The sequence below is a fragment of the Nicotiana tabacum genome, chromosome 6 (assembly GCF_000715075.1).
Source record: "Nicotiana tabacum cultivar K326 chromosome 6, ASM71507v2, whole genome shotgun sequence".
Lineage (NCBI taxonomy): Eukaryota > Viridiplantae > Streptophyta > Magnoliopsida > Solanales > Solanaceae > Nicotiana > Nicotiana tabacum.
In genome coordinates this window covers 171557374-171585094 of record NC_134085.1, presented here as the reverse complement: position 1 = coordinate 171585094, position 27721 = coordinate 171557374, and the positions used below count along the sequence as shown (strand labels likewise).

The 27721-nt window shown below is 38.0% G+C and overlaps 1 protein-coding gene across 2 annotated transcripts in view; it reads left to right on the top strand.

Moving 5' to 3' along the window:
* Window positions 1–705: 705 nt before the first annotated feature.
* Window positions 706–27721, top strand: part of LOC142161671 (FKBP12-interacting protein of 37 kDa-like) — a 46458-nt gene continuing 19442 nt past the window's right edge. Inside the window, exons 1-3 of one of the 2 annotated variants that reach the window (XR_012710951.1) lie at window positions 706–1117; window positions 1253–1306; window positions 1663–1824. The gene's annotated coding sequence lies outside the window, so the exon portion shown is untranslated. Of the gene's footprint in view, window positions 1168–1252; window positions 1307–1662; window positions 1825–27721 lie in introns of both variants that reach the window. The other variant, XR_012710952.1, reaches the window with a different exon arrangement.

Below are 27721 nucleotides of genomic sequence, written 5' to 3'. Positions count from 1 at the left end.
ATGGAAATGGTTTAATTTGTGTTTCTATTTGTTGAATGTTCATACATTTGATGCGAGGAAAGAGAACTGAAGGGTAAGAGGAGCATATAGCTAACATAAAAACGCCCTGTAAGATAGAACTACTTAGGAACTGCAAAATGGTGACCTGGACCTCTTATGTGCTTGAATCATTCTGCCTAATTCTAATGTAGATCCTACTAGCTAGTTTGGGTCTATAATCTTTTCGAAAAGATAGTGGGCACTTGTTCTAATGTCTATACTCCTAATTAAGGGACATATATTCTCACTGTATCACAATTTGTGAAGCCGACACTATTTTGTCTATTGGAAACAGTCTCTCTGTCCTTCCAGATTAGGGGTAAGGATGTGTACATCTTACCCTCCCTAGACCTCACTTGTGGGATTACATTAGATTGTTGTTGTTGTTGATGCCCTCATAATCACACTCGTAAAAAACTCAGAGATGTTAAGATTGTTATTATATTTAATGGGTGGTGATTTCCTTGTTGTTTAACTCTGCTTTGACAGTTATGCTCAGTCACATCAGTTCAACCTATATTTTAAAGTTTATATTCTTTCATACACCTTGAATGAGAGCGTTGGCGTAATTGGTAAAGTTGTTGTCATGTGACCAAGAGGTCACGGGTTCAAGCCGTGGAAACAGCATATTGCAGAAATGCAGGGTAAGACTGCTTACAATAGACCCTTATGGTCCGGCACTTCCCCAGACCCCGCGCATAGCGGGAGCTTAGTGCACCGGGCTGCCCTTTTATTCTTTCCTAAACCAAAATTATGCACACACACCAGATGCCCCTTTAACTAGTTTCTCTAAGATTTGGATTCAAATATGCTCAATGATGCCTAATAGATGTTCCTGTTAGGTGAGAACAGATGGTACTAAGAAGAAAGTTTCAAGGAATATATAATTAATTCCAGTACTTCCCAGAAATCTAGACGTTGCAATGCGCCAGATTTATGGAATAAAACCCTTTCTGTTTTTTTAATTCTTTATGTTCTTTTTTATCTTTTTTTTTTCTTCTCAGAACAGCACTATGATTTGCTGAATACACCTTTGCAGCTTTGTGTTCTTTTCTGCTATGATATGCATCTGCACTGAGTGCGCTCTCTCTCTCTCTCTCATCTTATACCATAATTCATGAAAAAAAAGTGGGTTAACATTTGCTTTTAATCTCTTTATTGGTGGTTCACTTTTTGCTCAGTTTCCTTATTCTTTTGGGGGGTATATTAACAGGCACGGAAGCTATTGCTGGATCCAGCAATTCATGAAGAGTTCACTAGACTGAAGGTAAGTTCTGGACTTTAATTTTAATTTCAAGTTGAAATGTATATAGAGGAATTTGATACACTTATTTAGTGGTTCCATACTTTAACTTCGTTGTGCTTCCATGTCTCTATGATGGTTGGCTGGTATTCGTTATTTACTGTGGACAGTGTTCTGTTGGTGACATAGTTACTGGTTGCCTTTTGAATTGCTCTATGAGCTCTGATGATGCATCCTTTTGCCAATGAATAAAGCATGTTGGTGCTTAAATTTTTGGATGCTTTTGGCATGTAGTTTAGTTGACTTTCTCATTCTTCCTTCATGGGCTTGCTTGCCTGATTGCACTCTTGCTTACATCTTTTCTTATTTTGCAATGCCAGAATTTGGTTGAGGAGAAGGATAAGAAAGTGAAGGAGTTGCATGATAACATTGCTGCAGTCAATTTTACCCCACAAAGCAAAATGGGGAAGATGCTAATGGCTAAATGTAGGACACTGCAAGAGGAAATTGAAGAGATCGGAAACCAGGCTAATGAAGGAAAGGTATTAGATGATTATATGATCAGTGAAGTGTGTAAAATATATAATTCATTTAGTTCACAACTGAATTTAGAGATGGAAGGGACTAGTCTATTCATAGGTTACCAAGTTGCTTAGCTTGGTTTTTCCAGGTTTGTACATCATACATGTGAGATGTTACAGATGGTCTATTTCTTCACTTGCAGATGCATGAATTAACAATGAAACTGGCTTTGCAGAAGTCTCAGAATGCTGAACTCAAAAGTCAATTTGAAGGTTAATGTTCTCTCAAGTTGCTTCATAAATACATCTCTGTTTGCCTTTTGATTGGGATAGGAATTTTTCGTTTGCTGCTTGTTTTATTGTGATTGACTAAGTGGTAAGCAACCCCCACTTCCAACCAAGAGGTTGTGAGTTCGAGTCATCCCAAGAGCAAGGTGGGGAGTTCTTGGTGGGAAGTATGGCGGGGCTCTATTTGGAAGCAGCCTCTCTACCCATGGTAGGGGTAAGGTCTGCGTATACACTACCCTCCCCAGACCCAACTTGTGGGATTATACTGGGTTGTTGTTGTTGTTGTTGTAATTCGTTTGGTACAACAGGTTCCAGATATGATCAGTGTAATTGATAGTAATATTTGTGAGGATGTTTAGATTTTTATTAAACAGGATGTTTATATTTGCTTTAAATGTTGAAACATTTGGTAATATTTGCATATACTCCTCTGGTTCATAACATTACATGAGTAGAGGCATACTCACTCTTAGATTATGGTTCTTTGTGGAATTTAAATGCTTCAGTAAGTATTGGACAAGGAACTATACCACATGATTCTGTAACGACCCGACCTGTCGTTATAAGAATTAGCATCTCGTTCAACAGCTTAAGACCTCGAGGAGCTTCGTAATACGCATTACGACTCGCATGTATGGTCAAGTTTGATTTTTTCGTAAGATTCGGAGTTAAATTTAAAGAAAATCAAAATCTTATTTTTGAAGCTCAAATGGAAAGAGTTGACCGAAGAGTTTACTTTTGAGAAAATGACCCCAAATTGGAATTTTAATGATGTCAATAGCTTCGTATGGTGATTTCGGACTTAGACATGTGTCCAAATTTGGATTTGGAAGTCCATAGGATAATTCGGCGCATTTTGGCGAAATAAGATAGTTGACGTGTTCTAATTATATTATTTAGTATGTGGAAGAGGTCTATTACCATGATGGATGCCAAATGGATATGATAGCAAGTGTATGAGGCATACTATAAGATATATGGGGTCTAAGTAAAGTCCTAAGCCTAAGCCAAGTTGGAAAATTTCATTATATACTAAAATTGCAAATGAGTACGCACAAGACCTCACTTTGGACGAGCATATCTACATGGATATAACGAGTTGTGTGATGCACAACCTATCAAATTAAAGCCCTTTGAGTCTAGTTTCCAACACTTCAACCCTTTTGTCATTTGGATATTCCTACAAGAAGTTATGACCAAATTACCAAAGGTTGGCGGAGGAGCCTACGGATGCGACGCGTCCGAAAGAAATGGCTAGCAGTGAAGTGCTGCCATCGCGACCAGATCGCGTCCGAAGCCCAGAAATCTGGGCCAAATACCAAACCAGGGGAGATAGTATTTTTAGTGTTGAGGGTTTAGGTTTTGAGGTGAAGGGGTCATTTTGAGCTCAAATACTATTAGAAACAAAAATACATTTGAATCCATTCTTGACAAGAAGTGAGGTAGACACAAGATTCTTGCGAATTTCTGGAACATGGAGGACTTGATTTAGAGTCACTATTTTTCCCGACGTCATCTTCAACGCAATCTTGCCAACTCCTTCAATTTTGGCCGTAGATGAATTTCCCATGAAGATTGTCTCGTCGGGTCCTGCGGGGGCATAAGAAGAAAATAACTCCTTGTTAGCACAAACATGGCGGGTGGCTCCAGAATCTATCCACCATTCTTTTGGATTTCCTACCAAATTGCATTCAGACAACATGGCACATAAGTCTTCCATTTCATCTTCAACCATGTTAGCTTGATTCTTTTTCTTCTTATCATTCTTGGGCGCATGACAATCCACGGGCCCAGATCTTCCACAGTTGTGGCAATTACCCTTGAACATTGTCCTGCTTGGGTAATTCTTTGGTCCGGAAGCCTTCTTCCTCTTCTTATTTTGTGGCGCCTCCTCAACAACGTTTGCCCCCATTATTGTCGAGTTTCCACGTGACTTCTTTTCAGCATTTTTGTTGTCTTCTTCTATCCTCAGACGAACAATCAAGTCTTCTAGTGTCATCTCCTTCCGCTTGTGTTTAAGATAGTTCTTAAAATCCTTCCACAACGGAGGTAACTTTTCAATGAAAGCAGCGACTTGAAAGGCCTCATTTATGACCATACCTTCAATAATAAATTAATAATTAATAATAAGATAAATCTTATTAATAAAATTATTGATTCGGGTCATACCTTCAGCAAGGAGGTCATGCACAATGACTTGTAATTCTTGGACTTGAGTTATGACGGACCTAGTGTCAATCATCTTGAAATTCAAAAACCTTGCAGCCACGAACTTCTAAAGTCCGGCATCCTCAGTCTTGTACTTCTTCTCTAGTGCATTCCATAATGCTTTTGAAGTTTCCATGACACTATAGACATTGTACAAGCCATCTTCCAAACAACTCAATATGTAGTTTTTGCACAAGAAATCAGAATGTTTCCATGCTTCAGTTACAACAAGTCGTTCATCATCCGGAGTATTATCAGCCATGACCGGAGGATCCTCCTTGATGAAACGTTGCAAACTCAACGTAGTAAGATAGAAGAGCATCTTCATTTGCCAACGTTTGAAGTCAATCCCGGAAAACTTTCCGAGTTTTTCTGCCGGTGCCATAGCATGAGCAGGAGTAGAACGGCTTGTAACAGCAGCAACCGTTCCCGCAACACTTCCATTAGTTTGGTTTTCATTCGTCATATTTCTGTAAAGTTGAAAACAATACAGAACTTGTTAATCAGTGAAGTTTTTGATATCTTCAAACTGAATACCAAACCAACCATACAACACGTAACAATGGTGAAGTTTTTATATACTTCAAACCCGTATGTTTATTATTCCGGCAAAGTTTTTATGTACTTTAAACCGGACAGAAACAATTATAGGAGTAGAAAGCAACAAGGCTTTAGTCTCCAACAAAGTATAAAGAAAATAATTTAATAATCAACACAGAAACGTTAGTAAAAATTAAAATTCCTTAAGCTTGTGAACGTTACTGAGTTAAAACAAAATTCAGGAAACTGTTAGAAGAATAATGAAATATATAAAATAGTAAAGAATCAGAAATATTTCCGAGTCCACAATTTTCTTGTGCGTCCTTAAGGAATTTTAATCCCCTCACACGTTGCCAAGGTAATGGATTAAATCCTCCCAGGATAAAACGGAATAAACCTTCCTGCAACAGTGGCAATACAAACTGCAGGATACCAACGAACTCAAAGAACGGAGCAAAATCACACTTACGAATTTGAGAGAGAGACTGCGAATTAGGATGCAGTATATTCAGAAAGAATGAAGTTGTAGAGTCTTTTTCGTATCTGGAAGATGCAGCCTTGCCTCATAATTTATAGGCAAATATCAAAAGAGGTGTCTGGAAAGGTGCATTTTCAGAAAATACGCGGCCTGCCGCGATCGCGGCCGAACCGCGGCCAGAGAGCTTCTCTGAATCTGACTGTCGCGATTCTACCGCGGTCGCGGCAGAACCGCGGCCAGTGAGGCCCTCTGAACGTTCAGCAGTGATTTGGCATTTAATTAATTATTAAATAATTAAATAAATTTTGTCCAAAAATAATCTTATCGATCGATTTGACAAATCCAAATACGAAGCCGAGCCGAGCGAGCGACGACGACAGCGCGAGGGTTCATTCTCTTCAACTCCTTTTAAGAGCTTTAAGAAGTGAATCTATATATAAGCACATAAATGTGATTGTCCCTCACCAATGAGGGACAAAGTGCAAGACAAAAGTTCACTTCTTCAAATTTTCATTTTCCCTCCATTTCCAATTCACACTTCTTCTCTTTTAAAGCCCGATGGCTTAAAGTCCAACATTGTCTCCCATCAAGCCAAAAGTCACAAGTGCGTTGCAGCAAAAGTAATGAAACTCAGATGAACTTGGTTTGAAGTTACATGACGAACTGACAAAAAAATCAGATAGCCCATGCTGATTGCACCCAATAATCCTGTGACAAAAAATTGATAAGCTGCTATACTGAGTAAGTAACACATATATGTAGGCCCGACAACCCTGTAAGGTCTTCCCAGCCTATTGTCAACCTATTTGTTGAATGTCAAATTCCTTCAACAAAACAATTTTTGCACAAAGAAATCTTAAAATGTGAGTTGAAGAGAAAACTTTAGCAAAGAAACATGAATAATACGAGAGAAACAGAGACCTCAGAGGAACAAATAAACATGCAATGTGAAATACTTAGTTGTTTAGAGAGAGAGAGAAGTAAGAAGATTCTGACAAAGTTAAGTTGGATTTTTGGATGAATATTATAGCCTTAGATGTTCTTTTGATGAGTTGTCACAATCTAAAGCAACAATTGAACATTACTCGAGGAAAAGTTACTGGAGGGGATCCCAACCCTGTAACATCGACTTGAAGGTCACAAACCTATCATGGCAGACAACTTCACAAAACCTACTTGACTTTTACACCATTTTTCGATAAAACCCGTAGAATTTCAATTGAATGAACTTGTCTTATTATTTTTTTGTATTTTAAAAAGTTTAGTAAGTTCCTAAATATCAATCAAAGGTGCATCAGAAAAGAAGGTTTCACCAAAAGTTCATGTATGTTTAGTCAATAAGAATTCACAGTATTCCGAAATTGGACAGAATAATGAAATTGGCCATCTGTAAACAAAATTCAATTTCTTACTCACCTCAGTTGTTAGCTTTGACATGTACCAAGTAAGAACCTTTACAGTTCAATCTTTCGAGAAAATAATTATTTATTCATGGATCACCTGTCGCGAAAGAGATTCATCTATTAGTCAGTTAATTTCACAAACCCCCTCAATTAAAATAAGAAAGCGTGTCGACACAATGTGCTCAATTGTTTCTTCGTTCTTTGATAATATTCATGAATTTTATCCAAAGATCCTCATTACCATTAACAGAAGGTTCTCTCGATTTTAAATAAAAGATTTGGCATCTAATATGTTAAAAGATACCCTTTAGAGGATCTCTAACTATTGAGAATAAGCTTCAAAATATGCGTTAATCAGTGTTATTCACACCTAATTTCAGTTCTTCTTTTCCCGAGAATAAAATAAAAGAGGAAGAATTATATTTGTTACCAAGCTACATTCATATGCTAAACACATTGGGCATGCATACCCATCATTTTGTCTAAGACATAAAATAATTCATAAATAGAAGGATGTACCATAACAGCGAGAAAAAAATTGAACCATTGTGGCACCATCTACTGAAGGATACTGAAAAAGCCTCGCAAAATCAATACAATAAACACCATTGAGAATATGACTACTTACTGAGTATGTACAGACCTTTAGTTGATTCAAATACATTAAGTAGGATGCTATTCCACAAACAATGAAAGCCATTATCTATTTTCTAATTGTGCAATTCCTTATAACTTCGGAGTTAACTGGGTTCAAATGCAAATGCAAATTCTAATTAATAAAGCACAAAAAAGAAAGTAAAAGATAGTCATAGTAAAGCTAAAGTTGGTAAGAATTCTGATACATATACATATTTAAAAAAGGAGAAACAAAAACTGAAAGAGTAACTTGATTTTCAGTATATGTGACAGAATTGAAAAGGGGATTCTGAAGAGCTGAGGAGCCTAGAGGACGGTGACGATGATGAAAAAATGCAGTAAAACCCACTCTTACCAACATAAACTTGACAACTAAACCATCAAAATTTTGTAATTAGATTGTGAATACTCATCTACTCCTAAGCATAGAAGTCCAATAGCCAGTTGTGTGGCCATAACGATGAAACTAAGGAGAAAAAGAAATGGTGAAGGACCGTGTGAAACATGTATATCTAATTGCAGGACAACCAGCATTTCAATATTTAACCAAGAAAAGATAAACAATTTAAACACTAATTTATATCTCATCAAATAAAGTAGGAAATATTTCCATATAACACAAAAAATAAAGAAAATAGAATGTGAAGTTATGTACACGTTAGACAAATTTAGGATATTAAGGTAATAACCAAATTTTCTTCCAATCCTCTTTTCATTCTAACAAAAAATAACAGTTCATTTTTGTTTAAGTTGGGACACTAATCATATCTACGCTAATCAATAACTATCATAAGACAAAAAACCAAGATAAGCGAACACAACATCTATGCATGAATTGAAAAAATAAAAAGCACATGATAAAGGAGGAAGAACGATAAGTTTTAACAGGGGAAAAGATAATAGGAATATTATCCATGCTCGCCGCAAAGGCATGAACCATAGAACTCCGACGGAATCGGCGCGAACAAAGAGTAAGAGATCCATCTTTTGGAGCTTCTAATTCTAGGTTCACTTGGCTTTTAAGAACTTTAACAATTCACAGTATTGGGTTTAGCGACTAAATCTAGGGTTAAAAAATAGAGTTGGAGATTTTTGTTTGGAAATTTTGGAGAAATTGGTAGATGGGGGAGGGATAGGAGACATGAGAATAGCAAAGGGCGAATGTAGAAGGAAAGAGAGCTCTTGAATGAGGATTCTAGAATGTATCAATTAGGGGTGTCAATGGTTCGGTTCGGCCAGTTATTTTATAAAATTTGTACCATATAAATTTTTCGGTTATTCTATTATGTATAACCAAAATTAGACTTTTCGAAACCGTCCCAATCATGTTGGTTTCTCTTCGGTATCGGTACGGTTCGGTTAATTCTCGGTATTTTTTTTTAATATCATGTAAAATTCACCAGTAGAAGTAGAATTGCAATAACATACGTTCTTTTATAGGACTTAGCAAAACTCTCTAGACATTTTTACTGTTTAAAAGGGTGATGAATTAAAAAAAATGACTAGAGTATAGATCCATCAACTATTCTACAACAGCGTAAAAGAAATCAAACAAAGGCAAAGAAAATATTAATCACACGAGTTGAAAGATATACCAAGTTGGGACTCAAGAATAAAGTCTATAGAAGATTAAATATTCAAAAAGATAAATCTAAATTATATGAAAGGAAACATATTCAATACATTGTAGTTTGTTACTCATAATCGCTAGAACACTTTGTGTCTTTCTAATAAAGATACTTGAAATAAGTTAGTTTAAGTAGAAGTAGCATAATAGGTTTTAGGAATTATTATTTTGAGTTTAATTACTTGTTGGCTTGTAATAGTTTTCATAATTTCAAGGCTCAAAGAAAATTTAATGCATTATTATTATTAAACTAACTAAATAAATATATTTTCTATATGTAAAATTTATTCGGTACAGTTCGGTATTTTTTCGGTTTATTTTTATAAAATAAAAAACCTATCCTAATTATCGGTGCGGTTATATATTTATATTAAAACCTACGGTTTCTTAAAAAGAAACCTAAAAATCGGTTCGGTGCGGTACGGTTCGGTCGGTTTAGTCGGTTTTCGGATATCCATTGACACCCCTAGTATCAATACAAAGGTGTCAACTTATACATAATAATGAAGTGCATGCATCAATGACTTTGATATAAAGGACATAAAAAATACTACATTTACCATAAAGCCACTATTCGTACCATACAGGGGCGGCCCAAGGGTCAAGTCACTAAAGCAAAGGCTTTGGGCCCCCAACTTTTGAAGGCCCCAAGTTTTTCTTTTTATTTTTTACTCGTATTTGTATTGAGCCCCGACTAATCTAAATTCGTATCGCATAAGGCCTAGTAAAAGAGAGAATACGTTTTGACAGGATTTATTTCACCCACATGACTCGAACCTAATATAAAGTAAGTTGGATCATATACATCTCACAACAATCTTTAGAGGTAGGATCTAAATATATTGGGTATGTTAAAATTAAAAAAAAATATTTTATAAAAAATAAATATAACTTTTAATTTAGTATTGATGTAACCGTTTAAGCAAAAATTGGAGAAAGAGAATCACTCCACCTAAACCGTCGTCACGAATATAAAACTTTTCATTATTTAAATTTGACGATTGACATCATTAGTGAGGTACCTATATTATTATTCTCCTTTTACATTTCTCATTAAAAACGTGCAATTCAATAGTCCAAGTCTTATTTTTATCTTTCTCATCAGAAAATGAGTACTACATTCTTATATTCTCTTTTTGATTTCTACAAAAAAAAAATTTAAGTTCTCGATAAGTTATATTGTTCTCTGTAGGGAAAAAAGAGTTTTATTTTTTCTATAAAAAAACAAGAGTTGAAGAGTACCGTTGAATAAAATTACATTGTGCATTCTTTTTTTTCCTCTTTTCTTCCTTAGGTTTCAAGCATTTCAACAAGTATATTAGAACATCAAAAATTATTTTGATATCAAGTTATAAACTTCTTGAATCTAGTTCAATTATCTAAGATCAATAATATCCTAGGAGAGATTAAATTATTTATAAAAGAAACTATTAACAACTTTACATCTTAAAAAATAAAAAAATAGACTTCTATTAAAAATATAGATGAATTTTTGTTTCCTTCTGATAGGTCCCAGATTAAAAATTGGTTTTAGGCCACCAAGGCAGTCCCTGATACCATAGTGCCATTGTTCGTACACCCCAACTTCCATTTCTATATAATAGTAATATTCTAATATATAGAAGAGCCTCGGAAGCAGCTGGCCATTGTCTTGCCAGCTTGCCGACCAAGGCCTTCTTTCGGTATTTCAAGATTTTTGTGCATCTATATTGTTGTACTTATTTGTTCTGTACGTGTACCTTCCCTGTGCTGGACATTATAACAACACTGTTTTTGTTCAATTCTAGACACACGTGAAAATCTGGCGGAACAAGTGGGCCCCAATTGCATTTCCTTCTAACACATACGGCTTGCAGCCATTCACAAAGTACACATTTGACCTGTGGGACCCACTTGGTAATAGCCAAATTCTTAATTTTATCTAACCCTTTTCTTCAACCTGTTCGTCGATAGCCCTTGATCCGAGATCTCTTTTTAACAAAAAAGAGTTGGATTTGCCAGCACTGAATAAAATATCATGCCACTTTTTTTCTTCTAAATTTTATAGCTCATGCGCTTTATGATTTTATAAAATAGCATATATTTGTTTTATGTTATAAAATAAGGACGGTAAAGTAAAGACAAGTATAGAGAGAAACTGATATATTATTCGAATTCAAACTAATATACATAATGAACTGAAATCTCTTCTATTTATAGAAGAAAGGAAGTTGTTGTGTAAGTTGCTACGCAAGCTGCTGTGTAAGCTGCTACTATACCAGATATGGATAATCTTCTACTGAGATCAATGTTTATCCATAACGGAGTACTGAATGGATAAGCTTATTATACCCGGTATGGATAATCTTCTACCTAGGGTAATGTTTATCCATAACCGGGTACCGAAGTGATAAGCTTCTTCAGGAAGATTATTTACAATGGAGTACAAAATGAACATCCATAATATAATATATTTATAACACTCCCCCTTGGATGTTCATTAAAAGATAGTGTGTCTCATTAAAACCTTACTAGGAAAAAACACGTGGGAAAAAATCTTAGTGAAGGAAAAAGAGTACACATATTTAGTAATACGCATTGCTAGGTGCCTCATTAAAAACCTTATAAGGAAAACCCCATGGGAAAAAAATCTTAGTAAGGGAAAAAGAGCGCATCACATATTTTACTCCCCCTGATGAAAACCTTGTTTCAAATATTTGAGTCTCCGCATTCCAATCTTGTATACCATCTTCTCAAAAGTTGAAGTTGGCAAAGATTTAGTGAATAAATCTGTTGGATTATCACTTGAACGGATTTGTTGCACATCAATGTCACCACTTTTCTAAAGATCGTGTGTGTAGAATAATTTTGGTGAAATGTGCTTCGTTCTATCTCCTTTTATAAATCCTCCCTTCAATTGGGCTATGCATGCAGCATTGTCTTTGTATAAAATTGTGGGTCTTTTCTCACATTTCAAACCGCATTTTTCTCGAATAAAATGAATTATTGATCTCAACCATACGCATTCCCTACTTGCTTCGTGAATAACTATTATCTCAGCGTGATTTGAAGAAATAGCAACAATAGATTGTTTTGTGAAGCGTCATGATATGATAGTACCTCCATATGTAAATACGTAGCTGGTTTGAGATCGAACTTTATGGGGATCAGATAAATAACCTGCATCTGCATAACCAACAAGGTCTGCACTATCTTTGTTAGCATAAAACAAACCCATATCAAGAGTTCCCTTTAAATATCGCAATATATGTTTAATCCCGTTCCAATGTCTCCGTGTAGGAGAAGAACTATATCTTGCTAGTAAATTAACAGAAAATGTTATGTCAGGCCTTGTAGCATTAGCAAGATACATTAGTGCACCAATTGCACTGAGAGAGGGTACTTCGGGACCAAGGAGTTCCTCGTCCTCTTCTGGAGGTCGAAACAAATCCTTATTCACTTCAAGTGATCGAACAACCATTGGTGTACTCAATGGGTGCGCTTTGTCCATGTAAAAGCGTTTTAAGACCCTTTTTGTATAGGCAGATTGATGGATAAAGATCTCGTCTGCTAAATATTCAATTTGCAGACCAAGACAAAGTTTTGTCTTTCCAAGATCTTTCATCTCAAATTCTTTCTTAAGATATTCAATTGCCTTTTGGAGCTCTTCTGGGGTTCCAACAAGATTTATGTCATCAACATAAACAGTAAGTATAACAAATTATGATGTCATTTTCTTTATAAAAATACATGGACAAATAACATCATTTATGTAACCTTCTTTCAGCAAATATTCACTAAGGTGATTATACCACATGCGCCCAGATTGCTTTAAACCGTACAAAGATCTTTGTAATCTGATTGAATACATTTCCTGAGATTTTGCTTCAGGTATTTTAAATCCTTCAGGGATTTTCATATAAATTTCATTATCAAGTGAACCGTACAGATAAGCTGTAACTACATCCATTAGATGTATTTCAAGCTTTTCATGTAGTGCTAAACTGATGAGATATCGAAATGTTATGGCATCCATAACAGGTGAATATGTTTCATCAAAATCGACTCCAGGTTGTTGTGAGAATCCTTGTGCAACAAGGCGAGCTTTGTATCTTTCAACTTCATTTTTATCATTCTTTTTTCGCACAAAAACCCATTTATGACCAACTAGTTTTATACCAGCAGGTGTTTGGACTACTGGTCCAAAGACCTCTCTTTTAGCAAGTGACTTCAATTCCGATTGAATTGCCTCTTGCCATTTTGGCCAATCAGATCTTTGTCGACATTCTTCGACAGATCGAGGTTCAAGATCCTCACTATCTTGCATAATATTAAGTGCAACATTATATGCAAAAATATTATCCACCACTATTTCAGATCGATTTAAATTAATCCCATCACCGATCGAACTTATTAAAATTTCCTCACTCACATGAGCTTCGGGTTCATTAATTTCTTCAGGAATTTCAGAACTAATCAGATTTTGGGTCTCTTCAGGAGATCCCTTCATAGTATCGTTTTGATCATTTGTCGATTTTCTTTTTCGAGGATTTCGATCCTTAGAACCCAAAGGCCTACCACGCTTCAGGCATGCTTTAGGTTCACTATCTCTCATGCTAGTAGATGGTCCTACTGGGACATCAATTCGAATGACACATTCGCTGCTAGGATATGTGACTTAGTTATCCTTTTCAAATCAGTAAATACGTCTGGCATTTGATTTGCTATATTCTGTAAATGGATGATCTTCTGGACCTCCTGATTACATCTAGGGGTACGGGGATCAAAGTAAGATAATGATGAAATTTTCCACACAATATCTCTTTTGATTTCCTTTTTCTCTCCCCCTAATTGTGGAAAATTTGTTTCATCAAACCGACAATCTGCAAATCGAGCAGTAAATAAATCTCCTGTTAATGGTTCAAGATAGCGAATAATAGAGGGTGATTCAAACCCAATATATATTCTTATCCTTCTTTATGGTCTCATCTTACTACGTTGTGGTGGTGCTACTGACACATATACAGCACATCCAAAAATTCGTAGATGGGCAATATTTGGTTCATGACCAAAAACTAATTGTGACGGAGAATATTTATTATAATGTGTCGGTCTGAGATGGATAAGTGATGCTGCATGCAAGATAGCATGGCCCCAAGAAGTAGTGGGCAATTTTGTTTTCATAAGTAGTGGTCTTGCTATCAATTACAGGCGTTTAATAAATGACTCTGCAAGGCCATTTTGAGTATGAACATAAGCTACAGGATATTCAACTTTTATCCAAACGGATAGACAATAATCATCAAAAGCTTGAGATGAGAATTCTCCAGCATTATCAAGGCGAATATCCTTTATAGGATAATCTAGGAATTGTGCCCTTAATCAAATTATTTGGGTTAATAGCTTTGCAAACGCCAGGTTGCGAGATGATAGTAGGCACACATGAGACCATCTTGAAGATGCATCTATTAGGACCATAAAATATCTAAAAACCCCACTTGGTGGGTGAGTAGGTCCACATATATCCCCATGTATACGCTCAAAAAAGGCAGGGGATTCAATACCAACCTTCATTCGTGATGGTCTAGTGATCATTTTTCCTTGATAACAAACTTCACAAGAAAATTCATCATTTGTAAGAATCTTCAAGTTCTTTAATGGATGCTCACTCGAATTTTCAGTAATTCGTCTCATCATTATTGATCTGGGATGGCCCAAACGGCCATGCCAAAGCACAAAAGTATTTGAATCCGTAAACTTCTGGTTTACGATAGAGTGTGCTTCAATTGTACTAATTTTTGAATAGTATAATCCAGAAGATAAAGTTGGTAACTTTTCTACAATGCATTTCTGGCTAGAAATATTCTTTGTAATACAAAGATATTCCCTGTTCATTTCATCTATTGTCTCAACATGATACCCATTTCGGCGGATATCTATAAAACTCAACAAGTTTCTTCGGGACTTGGAGGAGAACAATGCATTGTCTATAATAAGTTTTGTTCCCTTAGACAGAAATATTATGGCTCTTCCGGAGCCTTCAATCAAACTTATATTACCAGAAATTGTTGAAACATTTGCTTTTTCCTTATGCAAATGAGAAAAGTATTTCTGATCGTTGAATATGGCATGAGTTGTTCCACTATCAATAACACAAATATCTTAATGATTTGTCTTTGATCCAAACATAATTTGAGGGTTATCCATATTCTTCAAAATAACATAAATAAAATATATTATAGTAAACATCATTATCAAAGCATAACTTTTATTTATGTACAATAATTACATAACCATACTATCTATTACAAACAACAAAAATTAATATATTTACATTTCTACAGATTCACTACCGATTACATGACTTGTTTCTTCTTCTGGGAGTGCAAAGTAATCAGCTACATCCAAATGCATGAAGTCTAAATTATCTTCAGAAATAAAATTTGCTTCAACATTTTTTTCTGTCTTCTTCAGGGAGGCTTGATAAAGATCAACTAGGTGTTTTGGCGTACGACAGTTACGTGACCAGTGCCCTTTTCCTCCACATCTATAGCATGCATTTTCTGCATTTGGCGCTTGCACCGCTTTATGCTTTTGTTCCTTCCTTTTCCACTGTTGGTGGTGAGGAGGCTTCTTTGATGCATTATTATTACCATGATTGGGGTTTCTTCCCCGACCACGGCCATGACCACTGTAAGCACGTAATTTTTGCTTTACGAAAATTATTCCAAAAGAAATCGAAAAATAAAACAAATTGCCTTTGGGTACAATTTTGAGAATTTTGCGTGACATTTTGGATAATTATTTTTGTCTGTGAATGTTTATCTTGTTTTAATTAATTGAAAAATACCAAAATACATGTTGCATGCATATTTATAATTTAATTGTGCATTTTTGAATTAATTAAACCATGTCCTATTTTAAAAGAATGAAAATCACAAAAATATGAATTTTGGTAGCTTTGTCATTTTTATTGTTTAATTGTGTGATTTTATTTTAATCAATATTTGATCTTGTGTGTTAATTATTGTTAAGGGTTAATTAATATCTTTTTAAAATAATCTTGGTTTTACAATTTAATTTAGGAATTTTGGTTTTTAGGAATTAAAAGAAAATGAAAGGAAAAAAGAAAGGAGTGAAAAATTGGACCAAATCGGAACTGGGCCAATTTCAATGCAAAATCAGGCCCAAATCATATCAAACGATCCAATCCAATAAGCCTGGTCTCTCAAATAGTCCAAACGACGCCGTTTCGGCGCCTCAGATCTAAGCCGTTGATTTGTTTCCATTAGACGGCTCAGTTCAACCCAGCATTATTTGAAACGACGCCGTTTTAGGCGAGTTGATTCGAGCCGTCCGTTCCCAGTGATCTAACGGTCCCAGCCTTCCCCCATAACCCGGTCCATTTCAACCCGAGTCGACCCAGTCTCGATGCATGACCAAACGTCAGTGTTTCCTTTAAGTGAATTGGTCCAGGCCGTTGATCGTGCTTGATCCAACGACCAAGATTAAACCACCCCTCCCTATATAACCTTAATCTCTACCCAGCCCCCCAAACCAGACCCCCCTGTTCATCGTCTCTCTCAGAGACGGAGCCTCACCATAGCCCAAACCCTAGCCGTCCTTTCACACCTTCGCTTGAAACCCGGCGGCAACAACGCCGCCGGTCACCAAACTAACACCCCTAGAGCACCTAAACACCCCCAACCCGAATCCGTTAACCATTTGCTTTGAATCATCCCCCAGCTTCTCGAATCTTCAATTGAAAATTCGAGCAAACCATGAACCAAAACCAATCCACCCCAAACTCACACCAGATATCCACCTGACCTCCTTTACCTATAAACCACCATTGGTTTGGTTCGAATCGTGCTAGAACAGTTCGATGTTTTCTGTTCCTTTTTTTAAGGTATTTTTTCTTTTTTCCCTTCTATTCTATTTTTGATATTAATGTCTGTTTATTTTGTTTAGTATTGTTATATTAATTTTTCAATTTTTTGTTGATTGTTCTGTTCTTCTCCCTCGGACCTTTTATTTGGTCGAATTTGTTTCTGCTCGTTGTTGTGTATAATTATAGGCTGTGTAATCGATTCGAGTAAGTTTCGTCGATTAGTTAAGTCTTATTATAAATCCCTGTTCTTGTCAATGCCGCTTGAATTGCCTGATTATCTATTTCTGATTGATTGTTGTCAATTGTTATAAGCAATCGGTTAATTAGTTATCGTCGATTAATTCAGTTTTATTAATAGTTTTCGTCAAATGGTTTGAGGTCGAATGTTGTATGTACTGATCTTTAGGCAATTAGCTTCAGGGCATTGTCAATATGCTGACAATGATCCTGCATTCTTGTATAGGTTTGACTTAGAATTGTGTTAGTTTAGTCCCTGCATTTATGTGATTTTGATTCAGTTTCGGCTTCAGCTTTAATGATTCTGTTGAGTTCTGTGTTGTGTTAGTTTGGTTTTGATTTAAATTCAGTTCATTTGTTTTAATTGGAATTCAACCTTAGTCATTCAGTTGTCAGGAGGATTGGTTATAGCTGTTAATCAGAATTAGTTTTAGATAATTGTTAGCTTGAACAGATTTTAGAGTTAAAGGTTTTAATGCAGATGAATAGATTGTATTAGGGCAGTAATATTAAGGGGTTTCAGGGGTGATTTGGGAATGGAACAGTTAGGATAATATTTTAATGTTAGTGTCTTGTTAGTGGGGTATTAAATATCTTTAAATTAATAAGTTAATGGGGAACAGGAGGGAATTGGGGCGAAAAATAAGGAAAAGCATTCCATAGTGGGTTTTAAGTGGAAATATGCAGATTTTTGTTGCTGGGGGGTCGGGTAGTTAAGTTTTAAAGAGGGGGCAGGTCTGTAATGGCTATAAATAGAAGGCATTTGGACTGATTAAATGGGAATTTTGGAGATCAGAAATTCAGAATTAGAAATATATAAAAATAGGCTGGCTTTTAATGTTGGAGAGGTCAGTTTAGTTTGAGAATGAAAGTGGCTGGATTTCAACACAAAAGTTCAGTTAGTTAGAGAGTGAAAACAGGCTGGATTTCAATACTAAGAATTCAATATTGAGAGTAAGGAAGTCTAGTCTTCTTTGATTGTTGAAAATCAGTTAAAAGAGTAGAGTTTCTTGAAAGTGTTCTTCTTTGAGAGTTAAAGAATAGAGAATCAGAAAGTACTGTTTCATTGCATTTCTGAGTTGATTTCTGCCCTCTGTTTGTTTCTGGGAGTTCTCTAGTTCAGTTTGGTATTGTTGGGGTTGTCAACTGGTTTTTCTGAGTTTGTTGTGGGTTTCTCGTTACTGTTCCATTGGTTATTGCTGGGATTTTGCTGGTTTTAATCTGTTATTGGGCTGTTGCTGTTTGTGGTTGTTGCTGTGTTGCTACTGCATCTTCTGTTTCTCATCTTCCTCTTCTTTTGTTTCCAATACCAGGTACACGACTCTAACACTGGCTATTGTAAGCTGAAATATGTGGAAGCATGAATATATATATAAATGGAAGTCTGAAGTTTGATTCAACTTTTTTTTTCTTTTTTTTACTGATTGTAGTTAGAACATTTTGTATACTGCTGTAATGTAGATTTCTGCTGCTTTGTATAGTTGGACTGTTTCCAGTTGATTTGGATTAATTGAAGTTATAGTTATAATGAACTATTAGGTGGTATTTATAGTTGTAGTTAGTTTTGTTTGTATGATAGCATTTTTCTGTTTGAAGTTAAAAATTAGGAACAATTTAAGCATGTTGTTAATTTGAAATCAGCAAGTCCTTGCTTCCTTAGTAAATGCAATAGTTAAATATCAGTAGAGTAGGTTTCAATTGTCAAAATTAATATGCCTTTGAGTTCATTATTTTAGAGCAGACATTGGTAACTTCAGTAGTTGGCGTTACGAGTCACTAGAACCAAACTTGCAATCTCGTATGTTTTTTTATACATAATTTCAATTTTAGCGATATTCGCTTATAGAATAAGGCACGAAACAATTTTCCATTTTTATGAGTTCGAGTGAAATTTTCCGTTAGCATCTTTTGTAATCTAATAATTAATAAGAGGCCCGAACTTGCCAAGCATGTAAGTTAATTAGAATTTTTCTTCTTTCATTTTTAGAGATGAACAAAAATAGAAAAAATGTAGTCATTTTAGGATTATCCTTTTAAAATAAACGAAACGAGCCTCGTCAAATAAAACGCACAAGCCGCGGGGCCCTCATAAATGCATATATATTAAAAATACTTAGAATTCGGGATGGACCGTCTAGCAAATTTCACGGCCTTCCCCCAAATAATAATACATTAGTCACTTTTAGGCTCGCTTTTAATAATTTACTTTCTTAAACTCGGGTGTGCATTTCATGCGACCCAAATCCAAATCCCAAAACGTCGAGTCAAATGTGTTCAGGATTGCGGTGCATTTCATGTGACGTGATCCAAAAACATGTTTTAAGCGACGTTCAGTTTTCTTTAATAATTTTTACAAAAGCGGTTTAAAAATTTAAAATTTGCACATAGGTTCAAAAATGTATTAAAATCAGATAATTAAGCCGAACATAACAGTTGAGCGACCGTGATAGAACCACGGAACTCGGGAATGCCTAACACCTTCTCCCGGGTTAACAGAATTCCTTATCCGGATTTTTGGTTCGCGGATTATTAAACAGAGTCATTCTTTTCTTCGGTTCGGGATTAAACCGGTGACTTGGGACACCATATATCTCCCAAGTGGCGACTCTGAATTTCTTAATAATAAATCCCGTTTTCGATTGTCCTTAAATTGGAAAAACTCCCTATATGCCCCTGCGGGCACGGGCCAGAAGGAGGTGTGACAACTCTGGCGACTCTGCTGGGGACTAGAACCCAGAACATTTTGTTCAGGGTTCAGAATTCGAGCTTAGATAATTGTTGTGTTTGGCTTTATCTAATTTTGTTACATGATCTGTACCTAATGTGCTAATTGACCGCTTTTACCGCTTTGATATTATGTGAACTATATATAAACTGTGCTGAAACTCATCTCCTCTCTGAGTCTTCTAAATCATGAAGAAGGGTGCACTTCATGTGACTTTGCATAAACGACCACTTTTGATCATCCTTTAGAGTTTTGATCGGTTGACCCTCACAGCCTTAAAATCTTCATCCCCGAAGTGCTGAAAGGCTGTGTTCGGAAAATCGGATCTTTCTTTCTGAAAATGTAGTCAAATCATTTTTTGAGTCAATTATATTTTTTTTGCTTTTGTTTAAATCACCTTAATAAATGTGCAGGATGAGCACAAGTGAAAACAAATCCTTCACTGTCTTTAGCGAGGTCCCTCTCCAGCTCCATTTGTGGTGGGACGATTTGGCAAAAAGCAGCAAAGAAATAGTGGTCAGAGTCTTGGGGGGGTCTCATCAGTCTACTAAATGTCAAGACAAGGACGGATGTCATGAGGCTTTGATACCATTTTGGGACCCGACCCGAAATGTATTTCGCTTTGCAGATTTTGAGCTTACACCCACACTGGAGGAAGTAGCAGGTTATGCGGGTATGAATGGGAATCTGAGAAGTCAGTATCTGTTGTCACCAAGGCTGATATCGCCACACCGATTTCTGGACTTGTTAAATATCAGTCGGACTGTGCAAAATAATGATTTATCAAAGGGATGTTGCGCTCTTCAGTTCTTATATCAACATTATGGTAATCCGCGGGGTTTTGACGAGCCAAATTTGGGACTAACTCACGCCGGAAACAGAGGTAAATGGGAAGCAAGACGAACCTTGGCATTCATAACGACATTCTTGGGAATCATGGTTTGCCCACGAGACGACAAGAAAATAGAGATAGGTCTTGTGGGGATGGTTGATGTCACAATGAAAAGGGCTGACAGCACTATAGTTCCCCTGATCTTATCAGAAATATACCGAGCATTGACCGTGTGTAAGGAGGGAGGAAGTTTTTTCCAAGGTTGCAATCTATTACTTCAGTTGTGGATACAAGAACATCTCTGCCATCGACTGGGGTATATGAACTTCGGGTTGACTGGTTTAAACTGCATTGAAAAGTTTGAGAAACGGGTAACGGGTGTTGCGTTCCCCGATGGTACTAGAGATTGGTTTATACGACTGAGATCACTAACGGCGGACCAAATTGAATAGGCGTTTGGGTGGTTGCCCGCTACTGAAGCAATATACATGTCGGCCAAAGAATGTTATGTTCTTCTGATGGGTGTCCGTAGTATCCAACCATATGCTCCCCATCAGGTATTGCGTCAATGGGGAAGGTTCCAGATTATCCCTCATGATGAAGATTTGAGCAAGCATACCATCGAGCTAAGACCGAATGCCACAGCCCCGGAAGATACAATTCGCAAATTGTGGCATGAATGCAGATTCCTTGAGCCCAAAACTATGGTGCGAGATTTAGCCAAAGGCGAGGTGGACCCGAAGTATGATGCATGGTTTGGGAAAAGGTTCCGGATTCGTCAAAGGCCTGCTAAAAGAGCCCATGTCCAGCAATTCACGAATGACTCGCAAGAACAATGGGGCTGGCTGGCAAGAGAAGAAGGCTATCGGGTTGAAATTGGCAAGTTGAAACAGCAAATTGAGGATCTGAAATATGAAAATAACGTGCAAGTCGATGCTGACACAGGAAAAAAGAACAGATTGACTCAAGCAAATAAGGCCTTAAAAGCCCAAATCCAACGAGTCAGAATGGATGCCGACAACCAACAAAGGAGTCGGTCCGACGAAGGTCTGATAACTGGGTGGAGGAACCAAGTCATTGAAAGCCGAGAGGGTTTGGCAAGATCAGAGGCCTGCATAGCAAGAATTCGGGTCAGATGGGCAAAAGGTACAATAGCGCGAGCAAAGCACTTACGGCAAGTGAGAAGGGATTATGAAGCGAGCATTGAAATATTAAGAGAAACAAATTCCACTCTCAAAGATCGGGTCTTTAAACAAGTTCGAGATGCCAGAACGGACAGGAAGCACTGCTGTGATTTAATGGCCCGAATGGAAGAACAAATGGAGAAGTTCCAAGATCAACTCGCTGACAACGCTCAAGTACTGGGAGCAAAGAATCAACGAATAGAGCAACTGTTCATGGAAAGGGATAGAACTAGGGGTAGAATTGAGGAGATTGGGCATTACATCACCATGAGGTGCCTAGCATGTGAGAAAATACCCCGTGATACCCTTTTTGCTTCAGTCATGGGTTACGTCCACCGAATCATGGAAGAATTGAAAAGCTTGCAAGGGGGCCTTGCACCAAAGCCCACGGAAAGGCCGAACGATGCCCCGTGGGCACCAAAATTCAAAGCGTTAATGTACTCCTAGTTCAAATCTATATTTTTCTATTTTCAAAAGTCTGTTGTCTGTCCGTGTGTTTCCTTTTGGCATCAAATTATGTTAGTACTTTGGAGTCTATATTTTGTTTTCCTTTTCCAAATGGGTAGTTTGTAATAGAAGTTTTAGTAATAAAATAAATTTTCCAAAAATTAGTGTCTTTATTTGTGGTAGAACTACGCACGGTCTGATTCATACGGGGACATGATACGTAGGCAATCCACATAAGATTCGACCACTGCTAAAAGAAAAAGTGAATAAAAGAAAGGAAAAGAAAGAAAGAAAAGAGAGAAAGAGAAAACAAATAAAGGAAAGTTTCAGAAACACCTAAAGGGCACAAGTAAAATAAGCCGGGATGATGCATACGGAGCAAAGACATGTTAGAAATGGTTAAACTGCCTAGGAACATTGCATCCCCCAACGTGCAATTGCAATATGTGTTATACTCTAACGCTAACAAGTTTGTTGTTTTCCAGAGATTTCAAACCAGGTAGTTTGTTAGAACGTTCTGGTAGATTACCATTACCAAACAAGATCCAAAGGGCCCATACCGAAAAGCATGACTAACTCAGAAAACAGTGTTGAAGAGGAAAGGACGGAAAGTCAGATGCTGAAAGAGGCAATGGAAAAAATGGAAAAATGAGACTGGAGATGAACGAAATGCAGCTAGCCCTGGCTAGGGTACAAAAGGGTCCCAAACCACCCGTTACTCCTACTCTCCCACCAGGACACACGCCGGAATACCCGTCACCCGGCCCTTCGACAAGCTTCCCAAGTCACCACTACTATCAGGGAAGAAATCCCTATGATCCCCAAGCTCCACCACCCAATCAGAACCTTCCCCCACCAAATGTTCCTGTTTTCGTGGCACCCCCACCAGCCACGTTACAAAGATCATCCAGTGGGCCGTTGTTTCAGGATCACGATAACCAATATTACCCCCCTGAACCTACCCTCAAAGCACCCGAGCCATATACTTATAATCCTCACTTTGAAATCCCGGTGGAGACTGAAAAGCCAGCTAAGGTCCCGGAGCAGGACGAAGTGCTTCGAAAATTTAAAATCCTGGAGCAGTCCTTCAGGAATATACATGGGTTAGGCAATCAGGTCAGTGTAGCTTACAAAGATCTATGTCCTTTCCCTGATGTTCAATGGGACAGGCAGGAGATAGTGGTGCACGGGAATGACGGTACAGGCATTGTGAGTGATGTCGTTGTGCCATTCATAGAAACTGATGACGACAAAGGTCCATGGGTGTACCAGGTTTTCAACGCGGTTTCAGTGGATAAAATTTTTGAAGGCGAGGACCTTCCACTTCCCAGGATCGCAGCTGCAACCTTCATGGTATCCTCGGAAATGCTAAACAGCGGGTTTGTACCAGGAAAAGATTTGGGGGTTGATCTGCAAGGTATGGTCCAGCCAGTTTCTTTGCCCAAGAACCTGGACACTTTTGGGCTAGGATTCAAGCCTACGGCAGCAGATGTAAGGCGGGCCCGAAAGTTGAAGAAGAAAGTTTGGGTTCTTCCCAAGCCAGTTCCACGTCTTTCTAGATCCTTTGTCAGAGCAGGTATCAGAAGGTTGTCAGTCCCCAAAATTCTCGGACCTCTGATTGGGTCAGATGGAGATTTGAATCAGGGTTTTGAAAGGATGTTCGCCGACGTCAACGTGATAGAAGCTGGAGAAGGTTCCAGTAGGGTAGATATACAGTTTGTGGGGCCTAGGGCCAATATCAACAATTGGACAGCTACTCCTCTTCCTACCCGGAGGGAGTCTTGGTAGTAGGCTCTGGATTTTCTTTCTTGTTTTCTGGATTATTCCAGAGTTGTAATCCAGTTTTATTTTATTTTTGTATTCAACAAAAGCGTGAAACTCTATTATCCCGCATTTTAATAAAGTGAAAGTTTTCTCTCTTTATTTTGTTTTAGTTCTGTTTTCTTCTTTTCTCTTTCTGAACAGTTCTCTTTATACTGGTTCTAATGACATGGCATGCACAACGGATCTTCAACCTAGTCTAAAAAATCAATCTGATTCCGAACTAATTGTACAAGAGGTTGATTATGATGATGAATCGGAATACGATGAGGATGAAGCCTTTGAAGAGATAAACAGAGAATTAAGCCAGTTCGAAGAGAAACCCAAGCCCAATTTGAATGACACTGAAGCTGTCAATTTAGGGGATGCAGACGATGTCAGGGAAACCAAAATAAGCATCCACATTGAGCCGGACATCAGAGAGGAACTAATCAAAGCACTCATTGAATTCAAAGATGTTTTTGCATGGTCGTACGATGACATGCCGGGCTTAAGCACCGATCTAGTGGTTCACAAATTGCCCACTGACCCGGCGTGCCCTCCCGTCAAGCAAAAACTGAGGAAGTTCAAGACAGATATGAGTGTGAAGATTAAAGAAGAAGTAACCAAGCAGCTATAGGCAAAGGTTATTCGGGTCATTCGATATCCTGATTGGTTGGCTAATGTGGTGTTAGTGCCGAAGAAAGATGGGAAGATCAGAGTGTGTGTCGATTACCGCAATTTGAACAGGGCAAGTCCCAAGGACAACTTTCCATTACCCAACATCCATATCTTGATCGATAATTGTGCCGGACGTGAGATCGGTTCTTTTGTAGATGCTATGCTGGGTATCATCAGATTCTGATGGATGAAGAAGATGCGGAAAAGACGACATTCATTACGCCGTGGGGGACTTATTGCTACCGGGTAATGCCTTTCGGCTTGAACAACGCTGGGGCAACGTATATGAGAGCAATGACTACGGTGTTTCATGACATGATACACAAAGAGATTGAGATATACGTAGATGATGTGATCATAAAATCTAAGCGTCAGGAAGACCACGTGGCAGACCTAGGGAAGTTTTTCCAAAGACTTCGAAGGTACGACATTAAGCTCAACCCGGCCAAATGTGCATTTGGTGTTCCATCTGGAAAGTTGTTGGGATTCATCGTTAGTCGGCGAGGCATTGAGTTGGACCCGTCAAAAATCAAATCCATCCAGGAATTGCCACCGCCGAAGAACAAAACAGAAGTAATGAGTCTGTTGGGAAGGTTGAATTATATCAGCAGGTTCATCACTCAACTCACGGCGACTTGTGAACCCATTTTTCGGCTACTGAAGAAAGATGCTGCGGTAGAATGGACGGCAGAATGTCAGGAAGCCTTCGACCAAATCAAGGGGTATCTATCAAACCCACCTGTGTTGGTCCCACTTGAACCAGGAAGACCGTTGATTCTCTATCTAACAGTACTGGAGAATTCATTTGGTTGCGTACTGGGGCAACATGATATCACAGGAAGGAAGGAGCAAGCCATCTATTATCTCAGTAAGAAGTTTACGGTCTATGAGGTTAAGTACACTCAACTTGAGAAGACGTGTTGCGCCCTAAATTGGGTGGCACAAAAGTTTAAACATTATCTGTCATCATATACTACTTATCTCATTTCACGCTTGGATCCACCGAAGTATATTTTCCAGAAACCTATGCCCACAGGGAGGTTAGCGAAATGGCAAATATTACTCACGGAGTTCGACATCGTCTATGTGATGAGGACGGCCATGAAAGCCCAAGCATTGGCCGATCACTTGGCTGAGAATCCTGTTGATGAAGAATACGAGCCATTGAGGACGCATTTTTCTGATGAAGAAGTGATGCATATAGATGAGTTGGAATTATCTGAGGAACAAGGTTGGAAGCTCTTCTTTGATGGATTCGCAAATGCGAAAGGAGTTGGAATAGGAGCGGTACTTATTTCTGAAACATGACATCATTATCCTGTTACGGCACAACTACGTTTCTATTGTACCAATAACATGGCTGAATATGAGCCATGCATTTTGGGCTTACGGTTAGCAGCAGACATGGATGTCCAGGATGTCTTAGTCTTGGGAGACTCGGACCTCCTGGTGCATCAAATCCAGGGTGAATGGGAAACACGGGATTTGAAGCTTATACCATATCGACAATGTTTGCACGATCTGAGCAAGCGATTTCGATCAGTGGAGTTCAGACACATCCCAAGAGTTCACAATGAGGTTGTCGATGCTTTGGCCACTTTAGCATCGATGTTTCACCACCCGGACAAAATTTATGTTGACCCGTTGCATATCCAAGTTCGTGATCAGCATGCTTATTGCAACATGATATAGGAAGAAATGGATGGCGAGCCATGGTTTTATGATGTCAAGGAATACCTCAAGATGGGGATATACCCAGAGCAGGCCACTGGAGATCAAAAGAGAGCCATTCGGCGATTGGCAAATGGATTTTTCCTCAATGGAGGAGTGTTATACAAAAGAACACCAGATTTGGGATTGCTGAGATGTATAGATGTTGGTCAAGCCACGACAGTGATGACAGAGGTACATGCAGGAGTTTGTGGGCCATATATGAGCGGATATGTATTGGCAAAGAAGATTCTTCGAGCAGGGTATTATTGGCTCACTATGGAGAGTGATTGTATCAATTTCGTGCGAAAATGCCATCAGTGTCAGATACACGGAGATTTGATTCATTCTCCGCCAACAGAACTGCATACAATGTCAGCACCATGGCCATTTGTTGCATGGGGCATGGATGTCATTGGACCGATTGAGCCGTCAGCTTCCAACGGTCATAAATTCATTCTGGTCACCATCGATTATTTCACCAAGTGGGTTGAGGCTAAAACTTTCAAGTCGGTAACCAAGAAGGCAGTAGTGGATTTCGTTCATTCCCGTATCATCTATAGATTTGGGATCCCCAAAGTGATCATCACGAACAATGGCGCTAATCTTAACAGCAGTTTGATGAAAGAAGTATGTCAACAGTTCAAGATTACACACCGTAATTCCACCCCGTATCGTCCCAAGGTGAATGGCGCGGTTGAGGTAGCCAACAAGAACATAAAGAAGATATTGAGGAAGATGGTAGAAGGGTCCAGGCAATGGCACGAAAAGTTGTCATTTGCATTGTTGGGATATCGCATTACTGTCCGCACTTCAGTAGGTGCAACTCCTTATTTATTGGTATACGGAACTGAAGCAGTGATACCGGCAGAAGTAAAAATTCCGTCCCTCCGGATTATCGCTGAGGCTGGGATTGATGATGATGAATGGGTCAAAGCCCGATTGAAGCAGTTGAGCTTGATTGATGAAAAGAGATTGGCAGCAGTATGTCATGGCCAATTGTATCAAAAGAGGATGGCAAGAGCATATAATAATAAGGTGCGTCCCAGGAAATTTGAAGTAGGACAGCAGGTGCTGAAACGAATCTTGCCACATCAGGCCGAAGCAAAGGGCAAGTTCACCCCGAATTGGCAAGGGCCATTTATTGTGACCAGAGTGTTATCCAACGACACCTTATGTCTGACAGATGTCTAGGGAAGATGCATAGACATGGATATCAATTCTGACACAGTCAAGAGATATTATGTGTAAT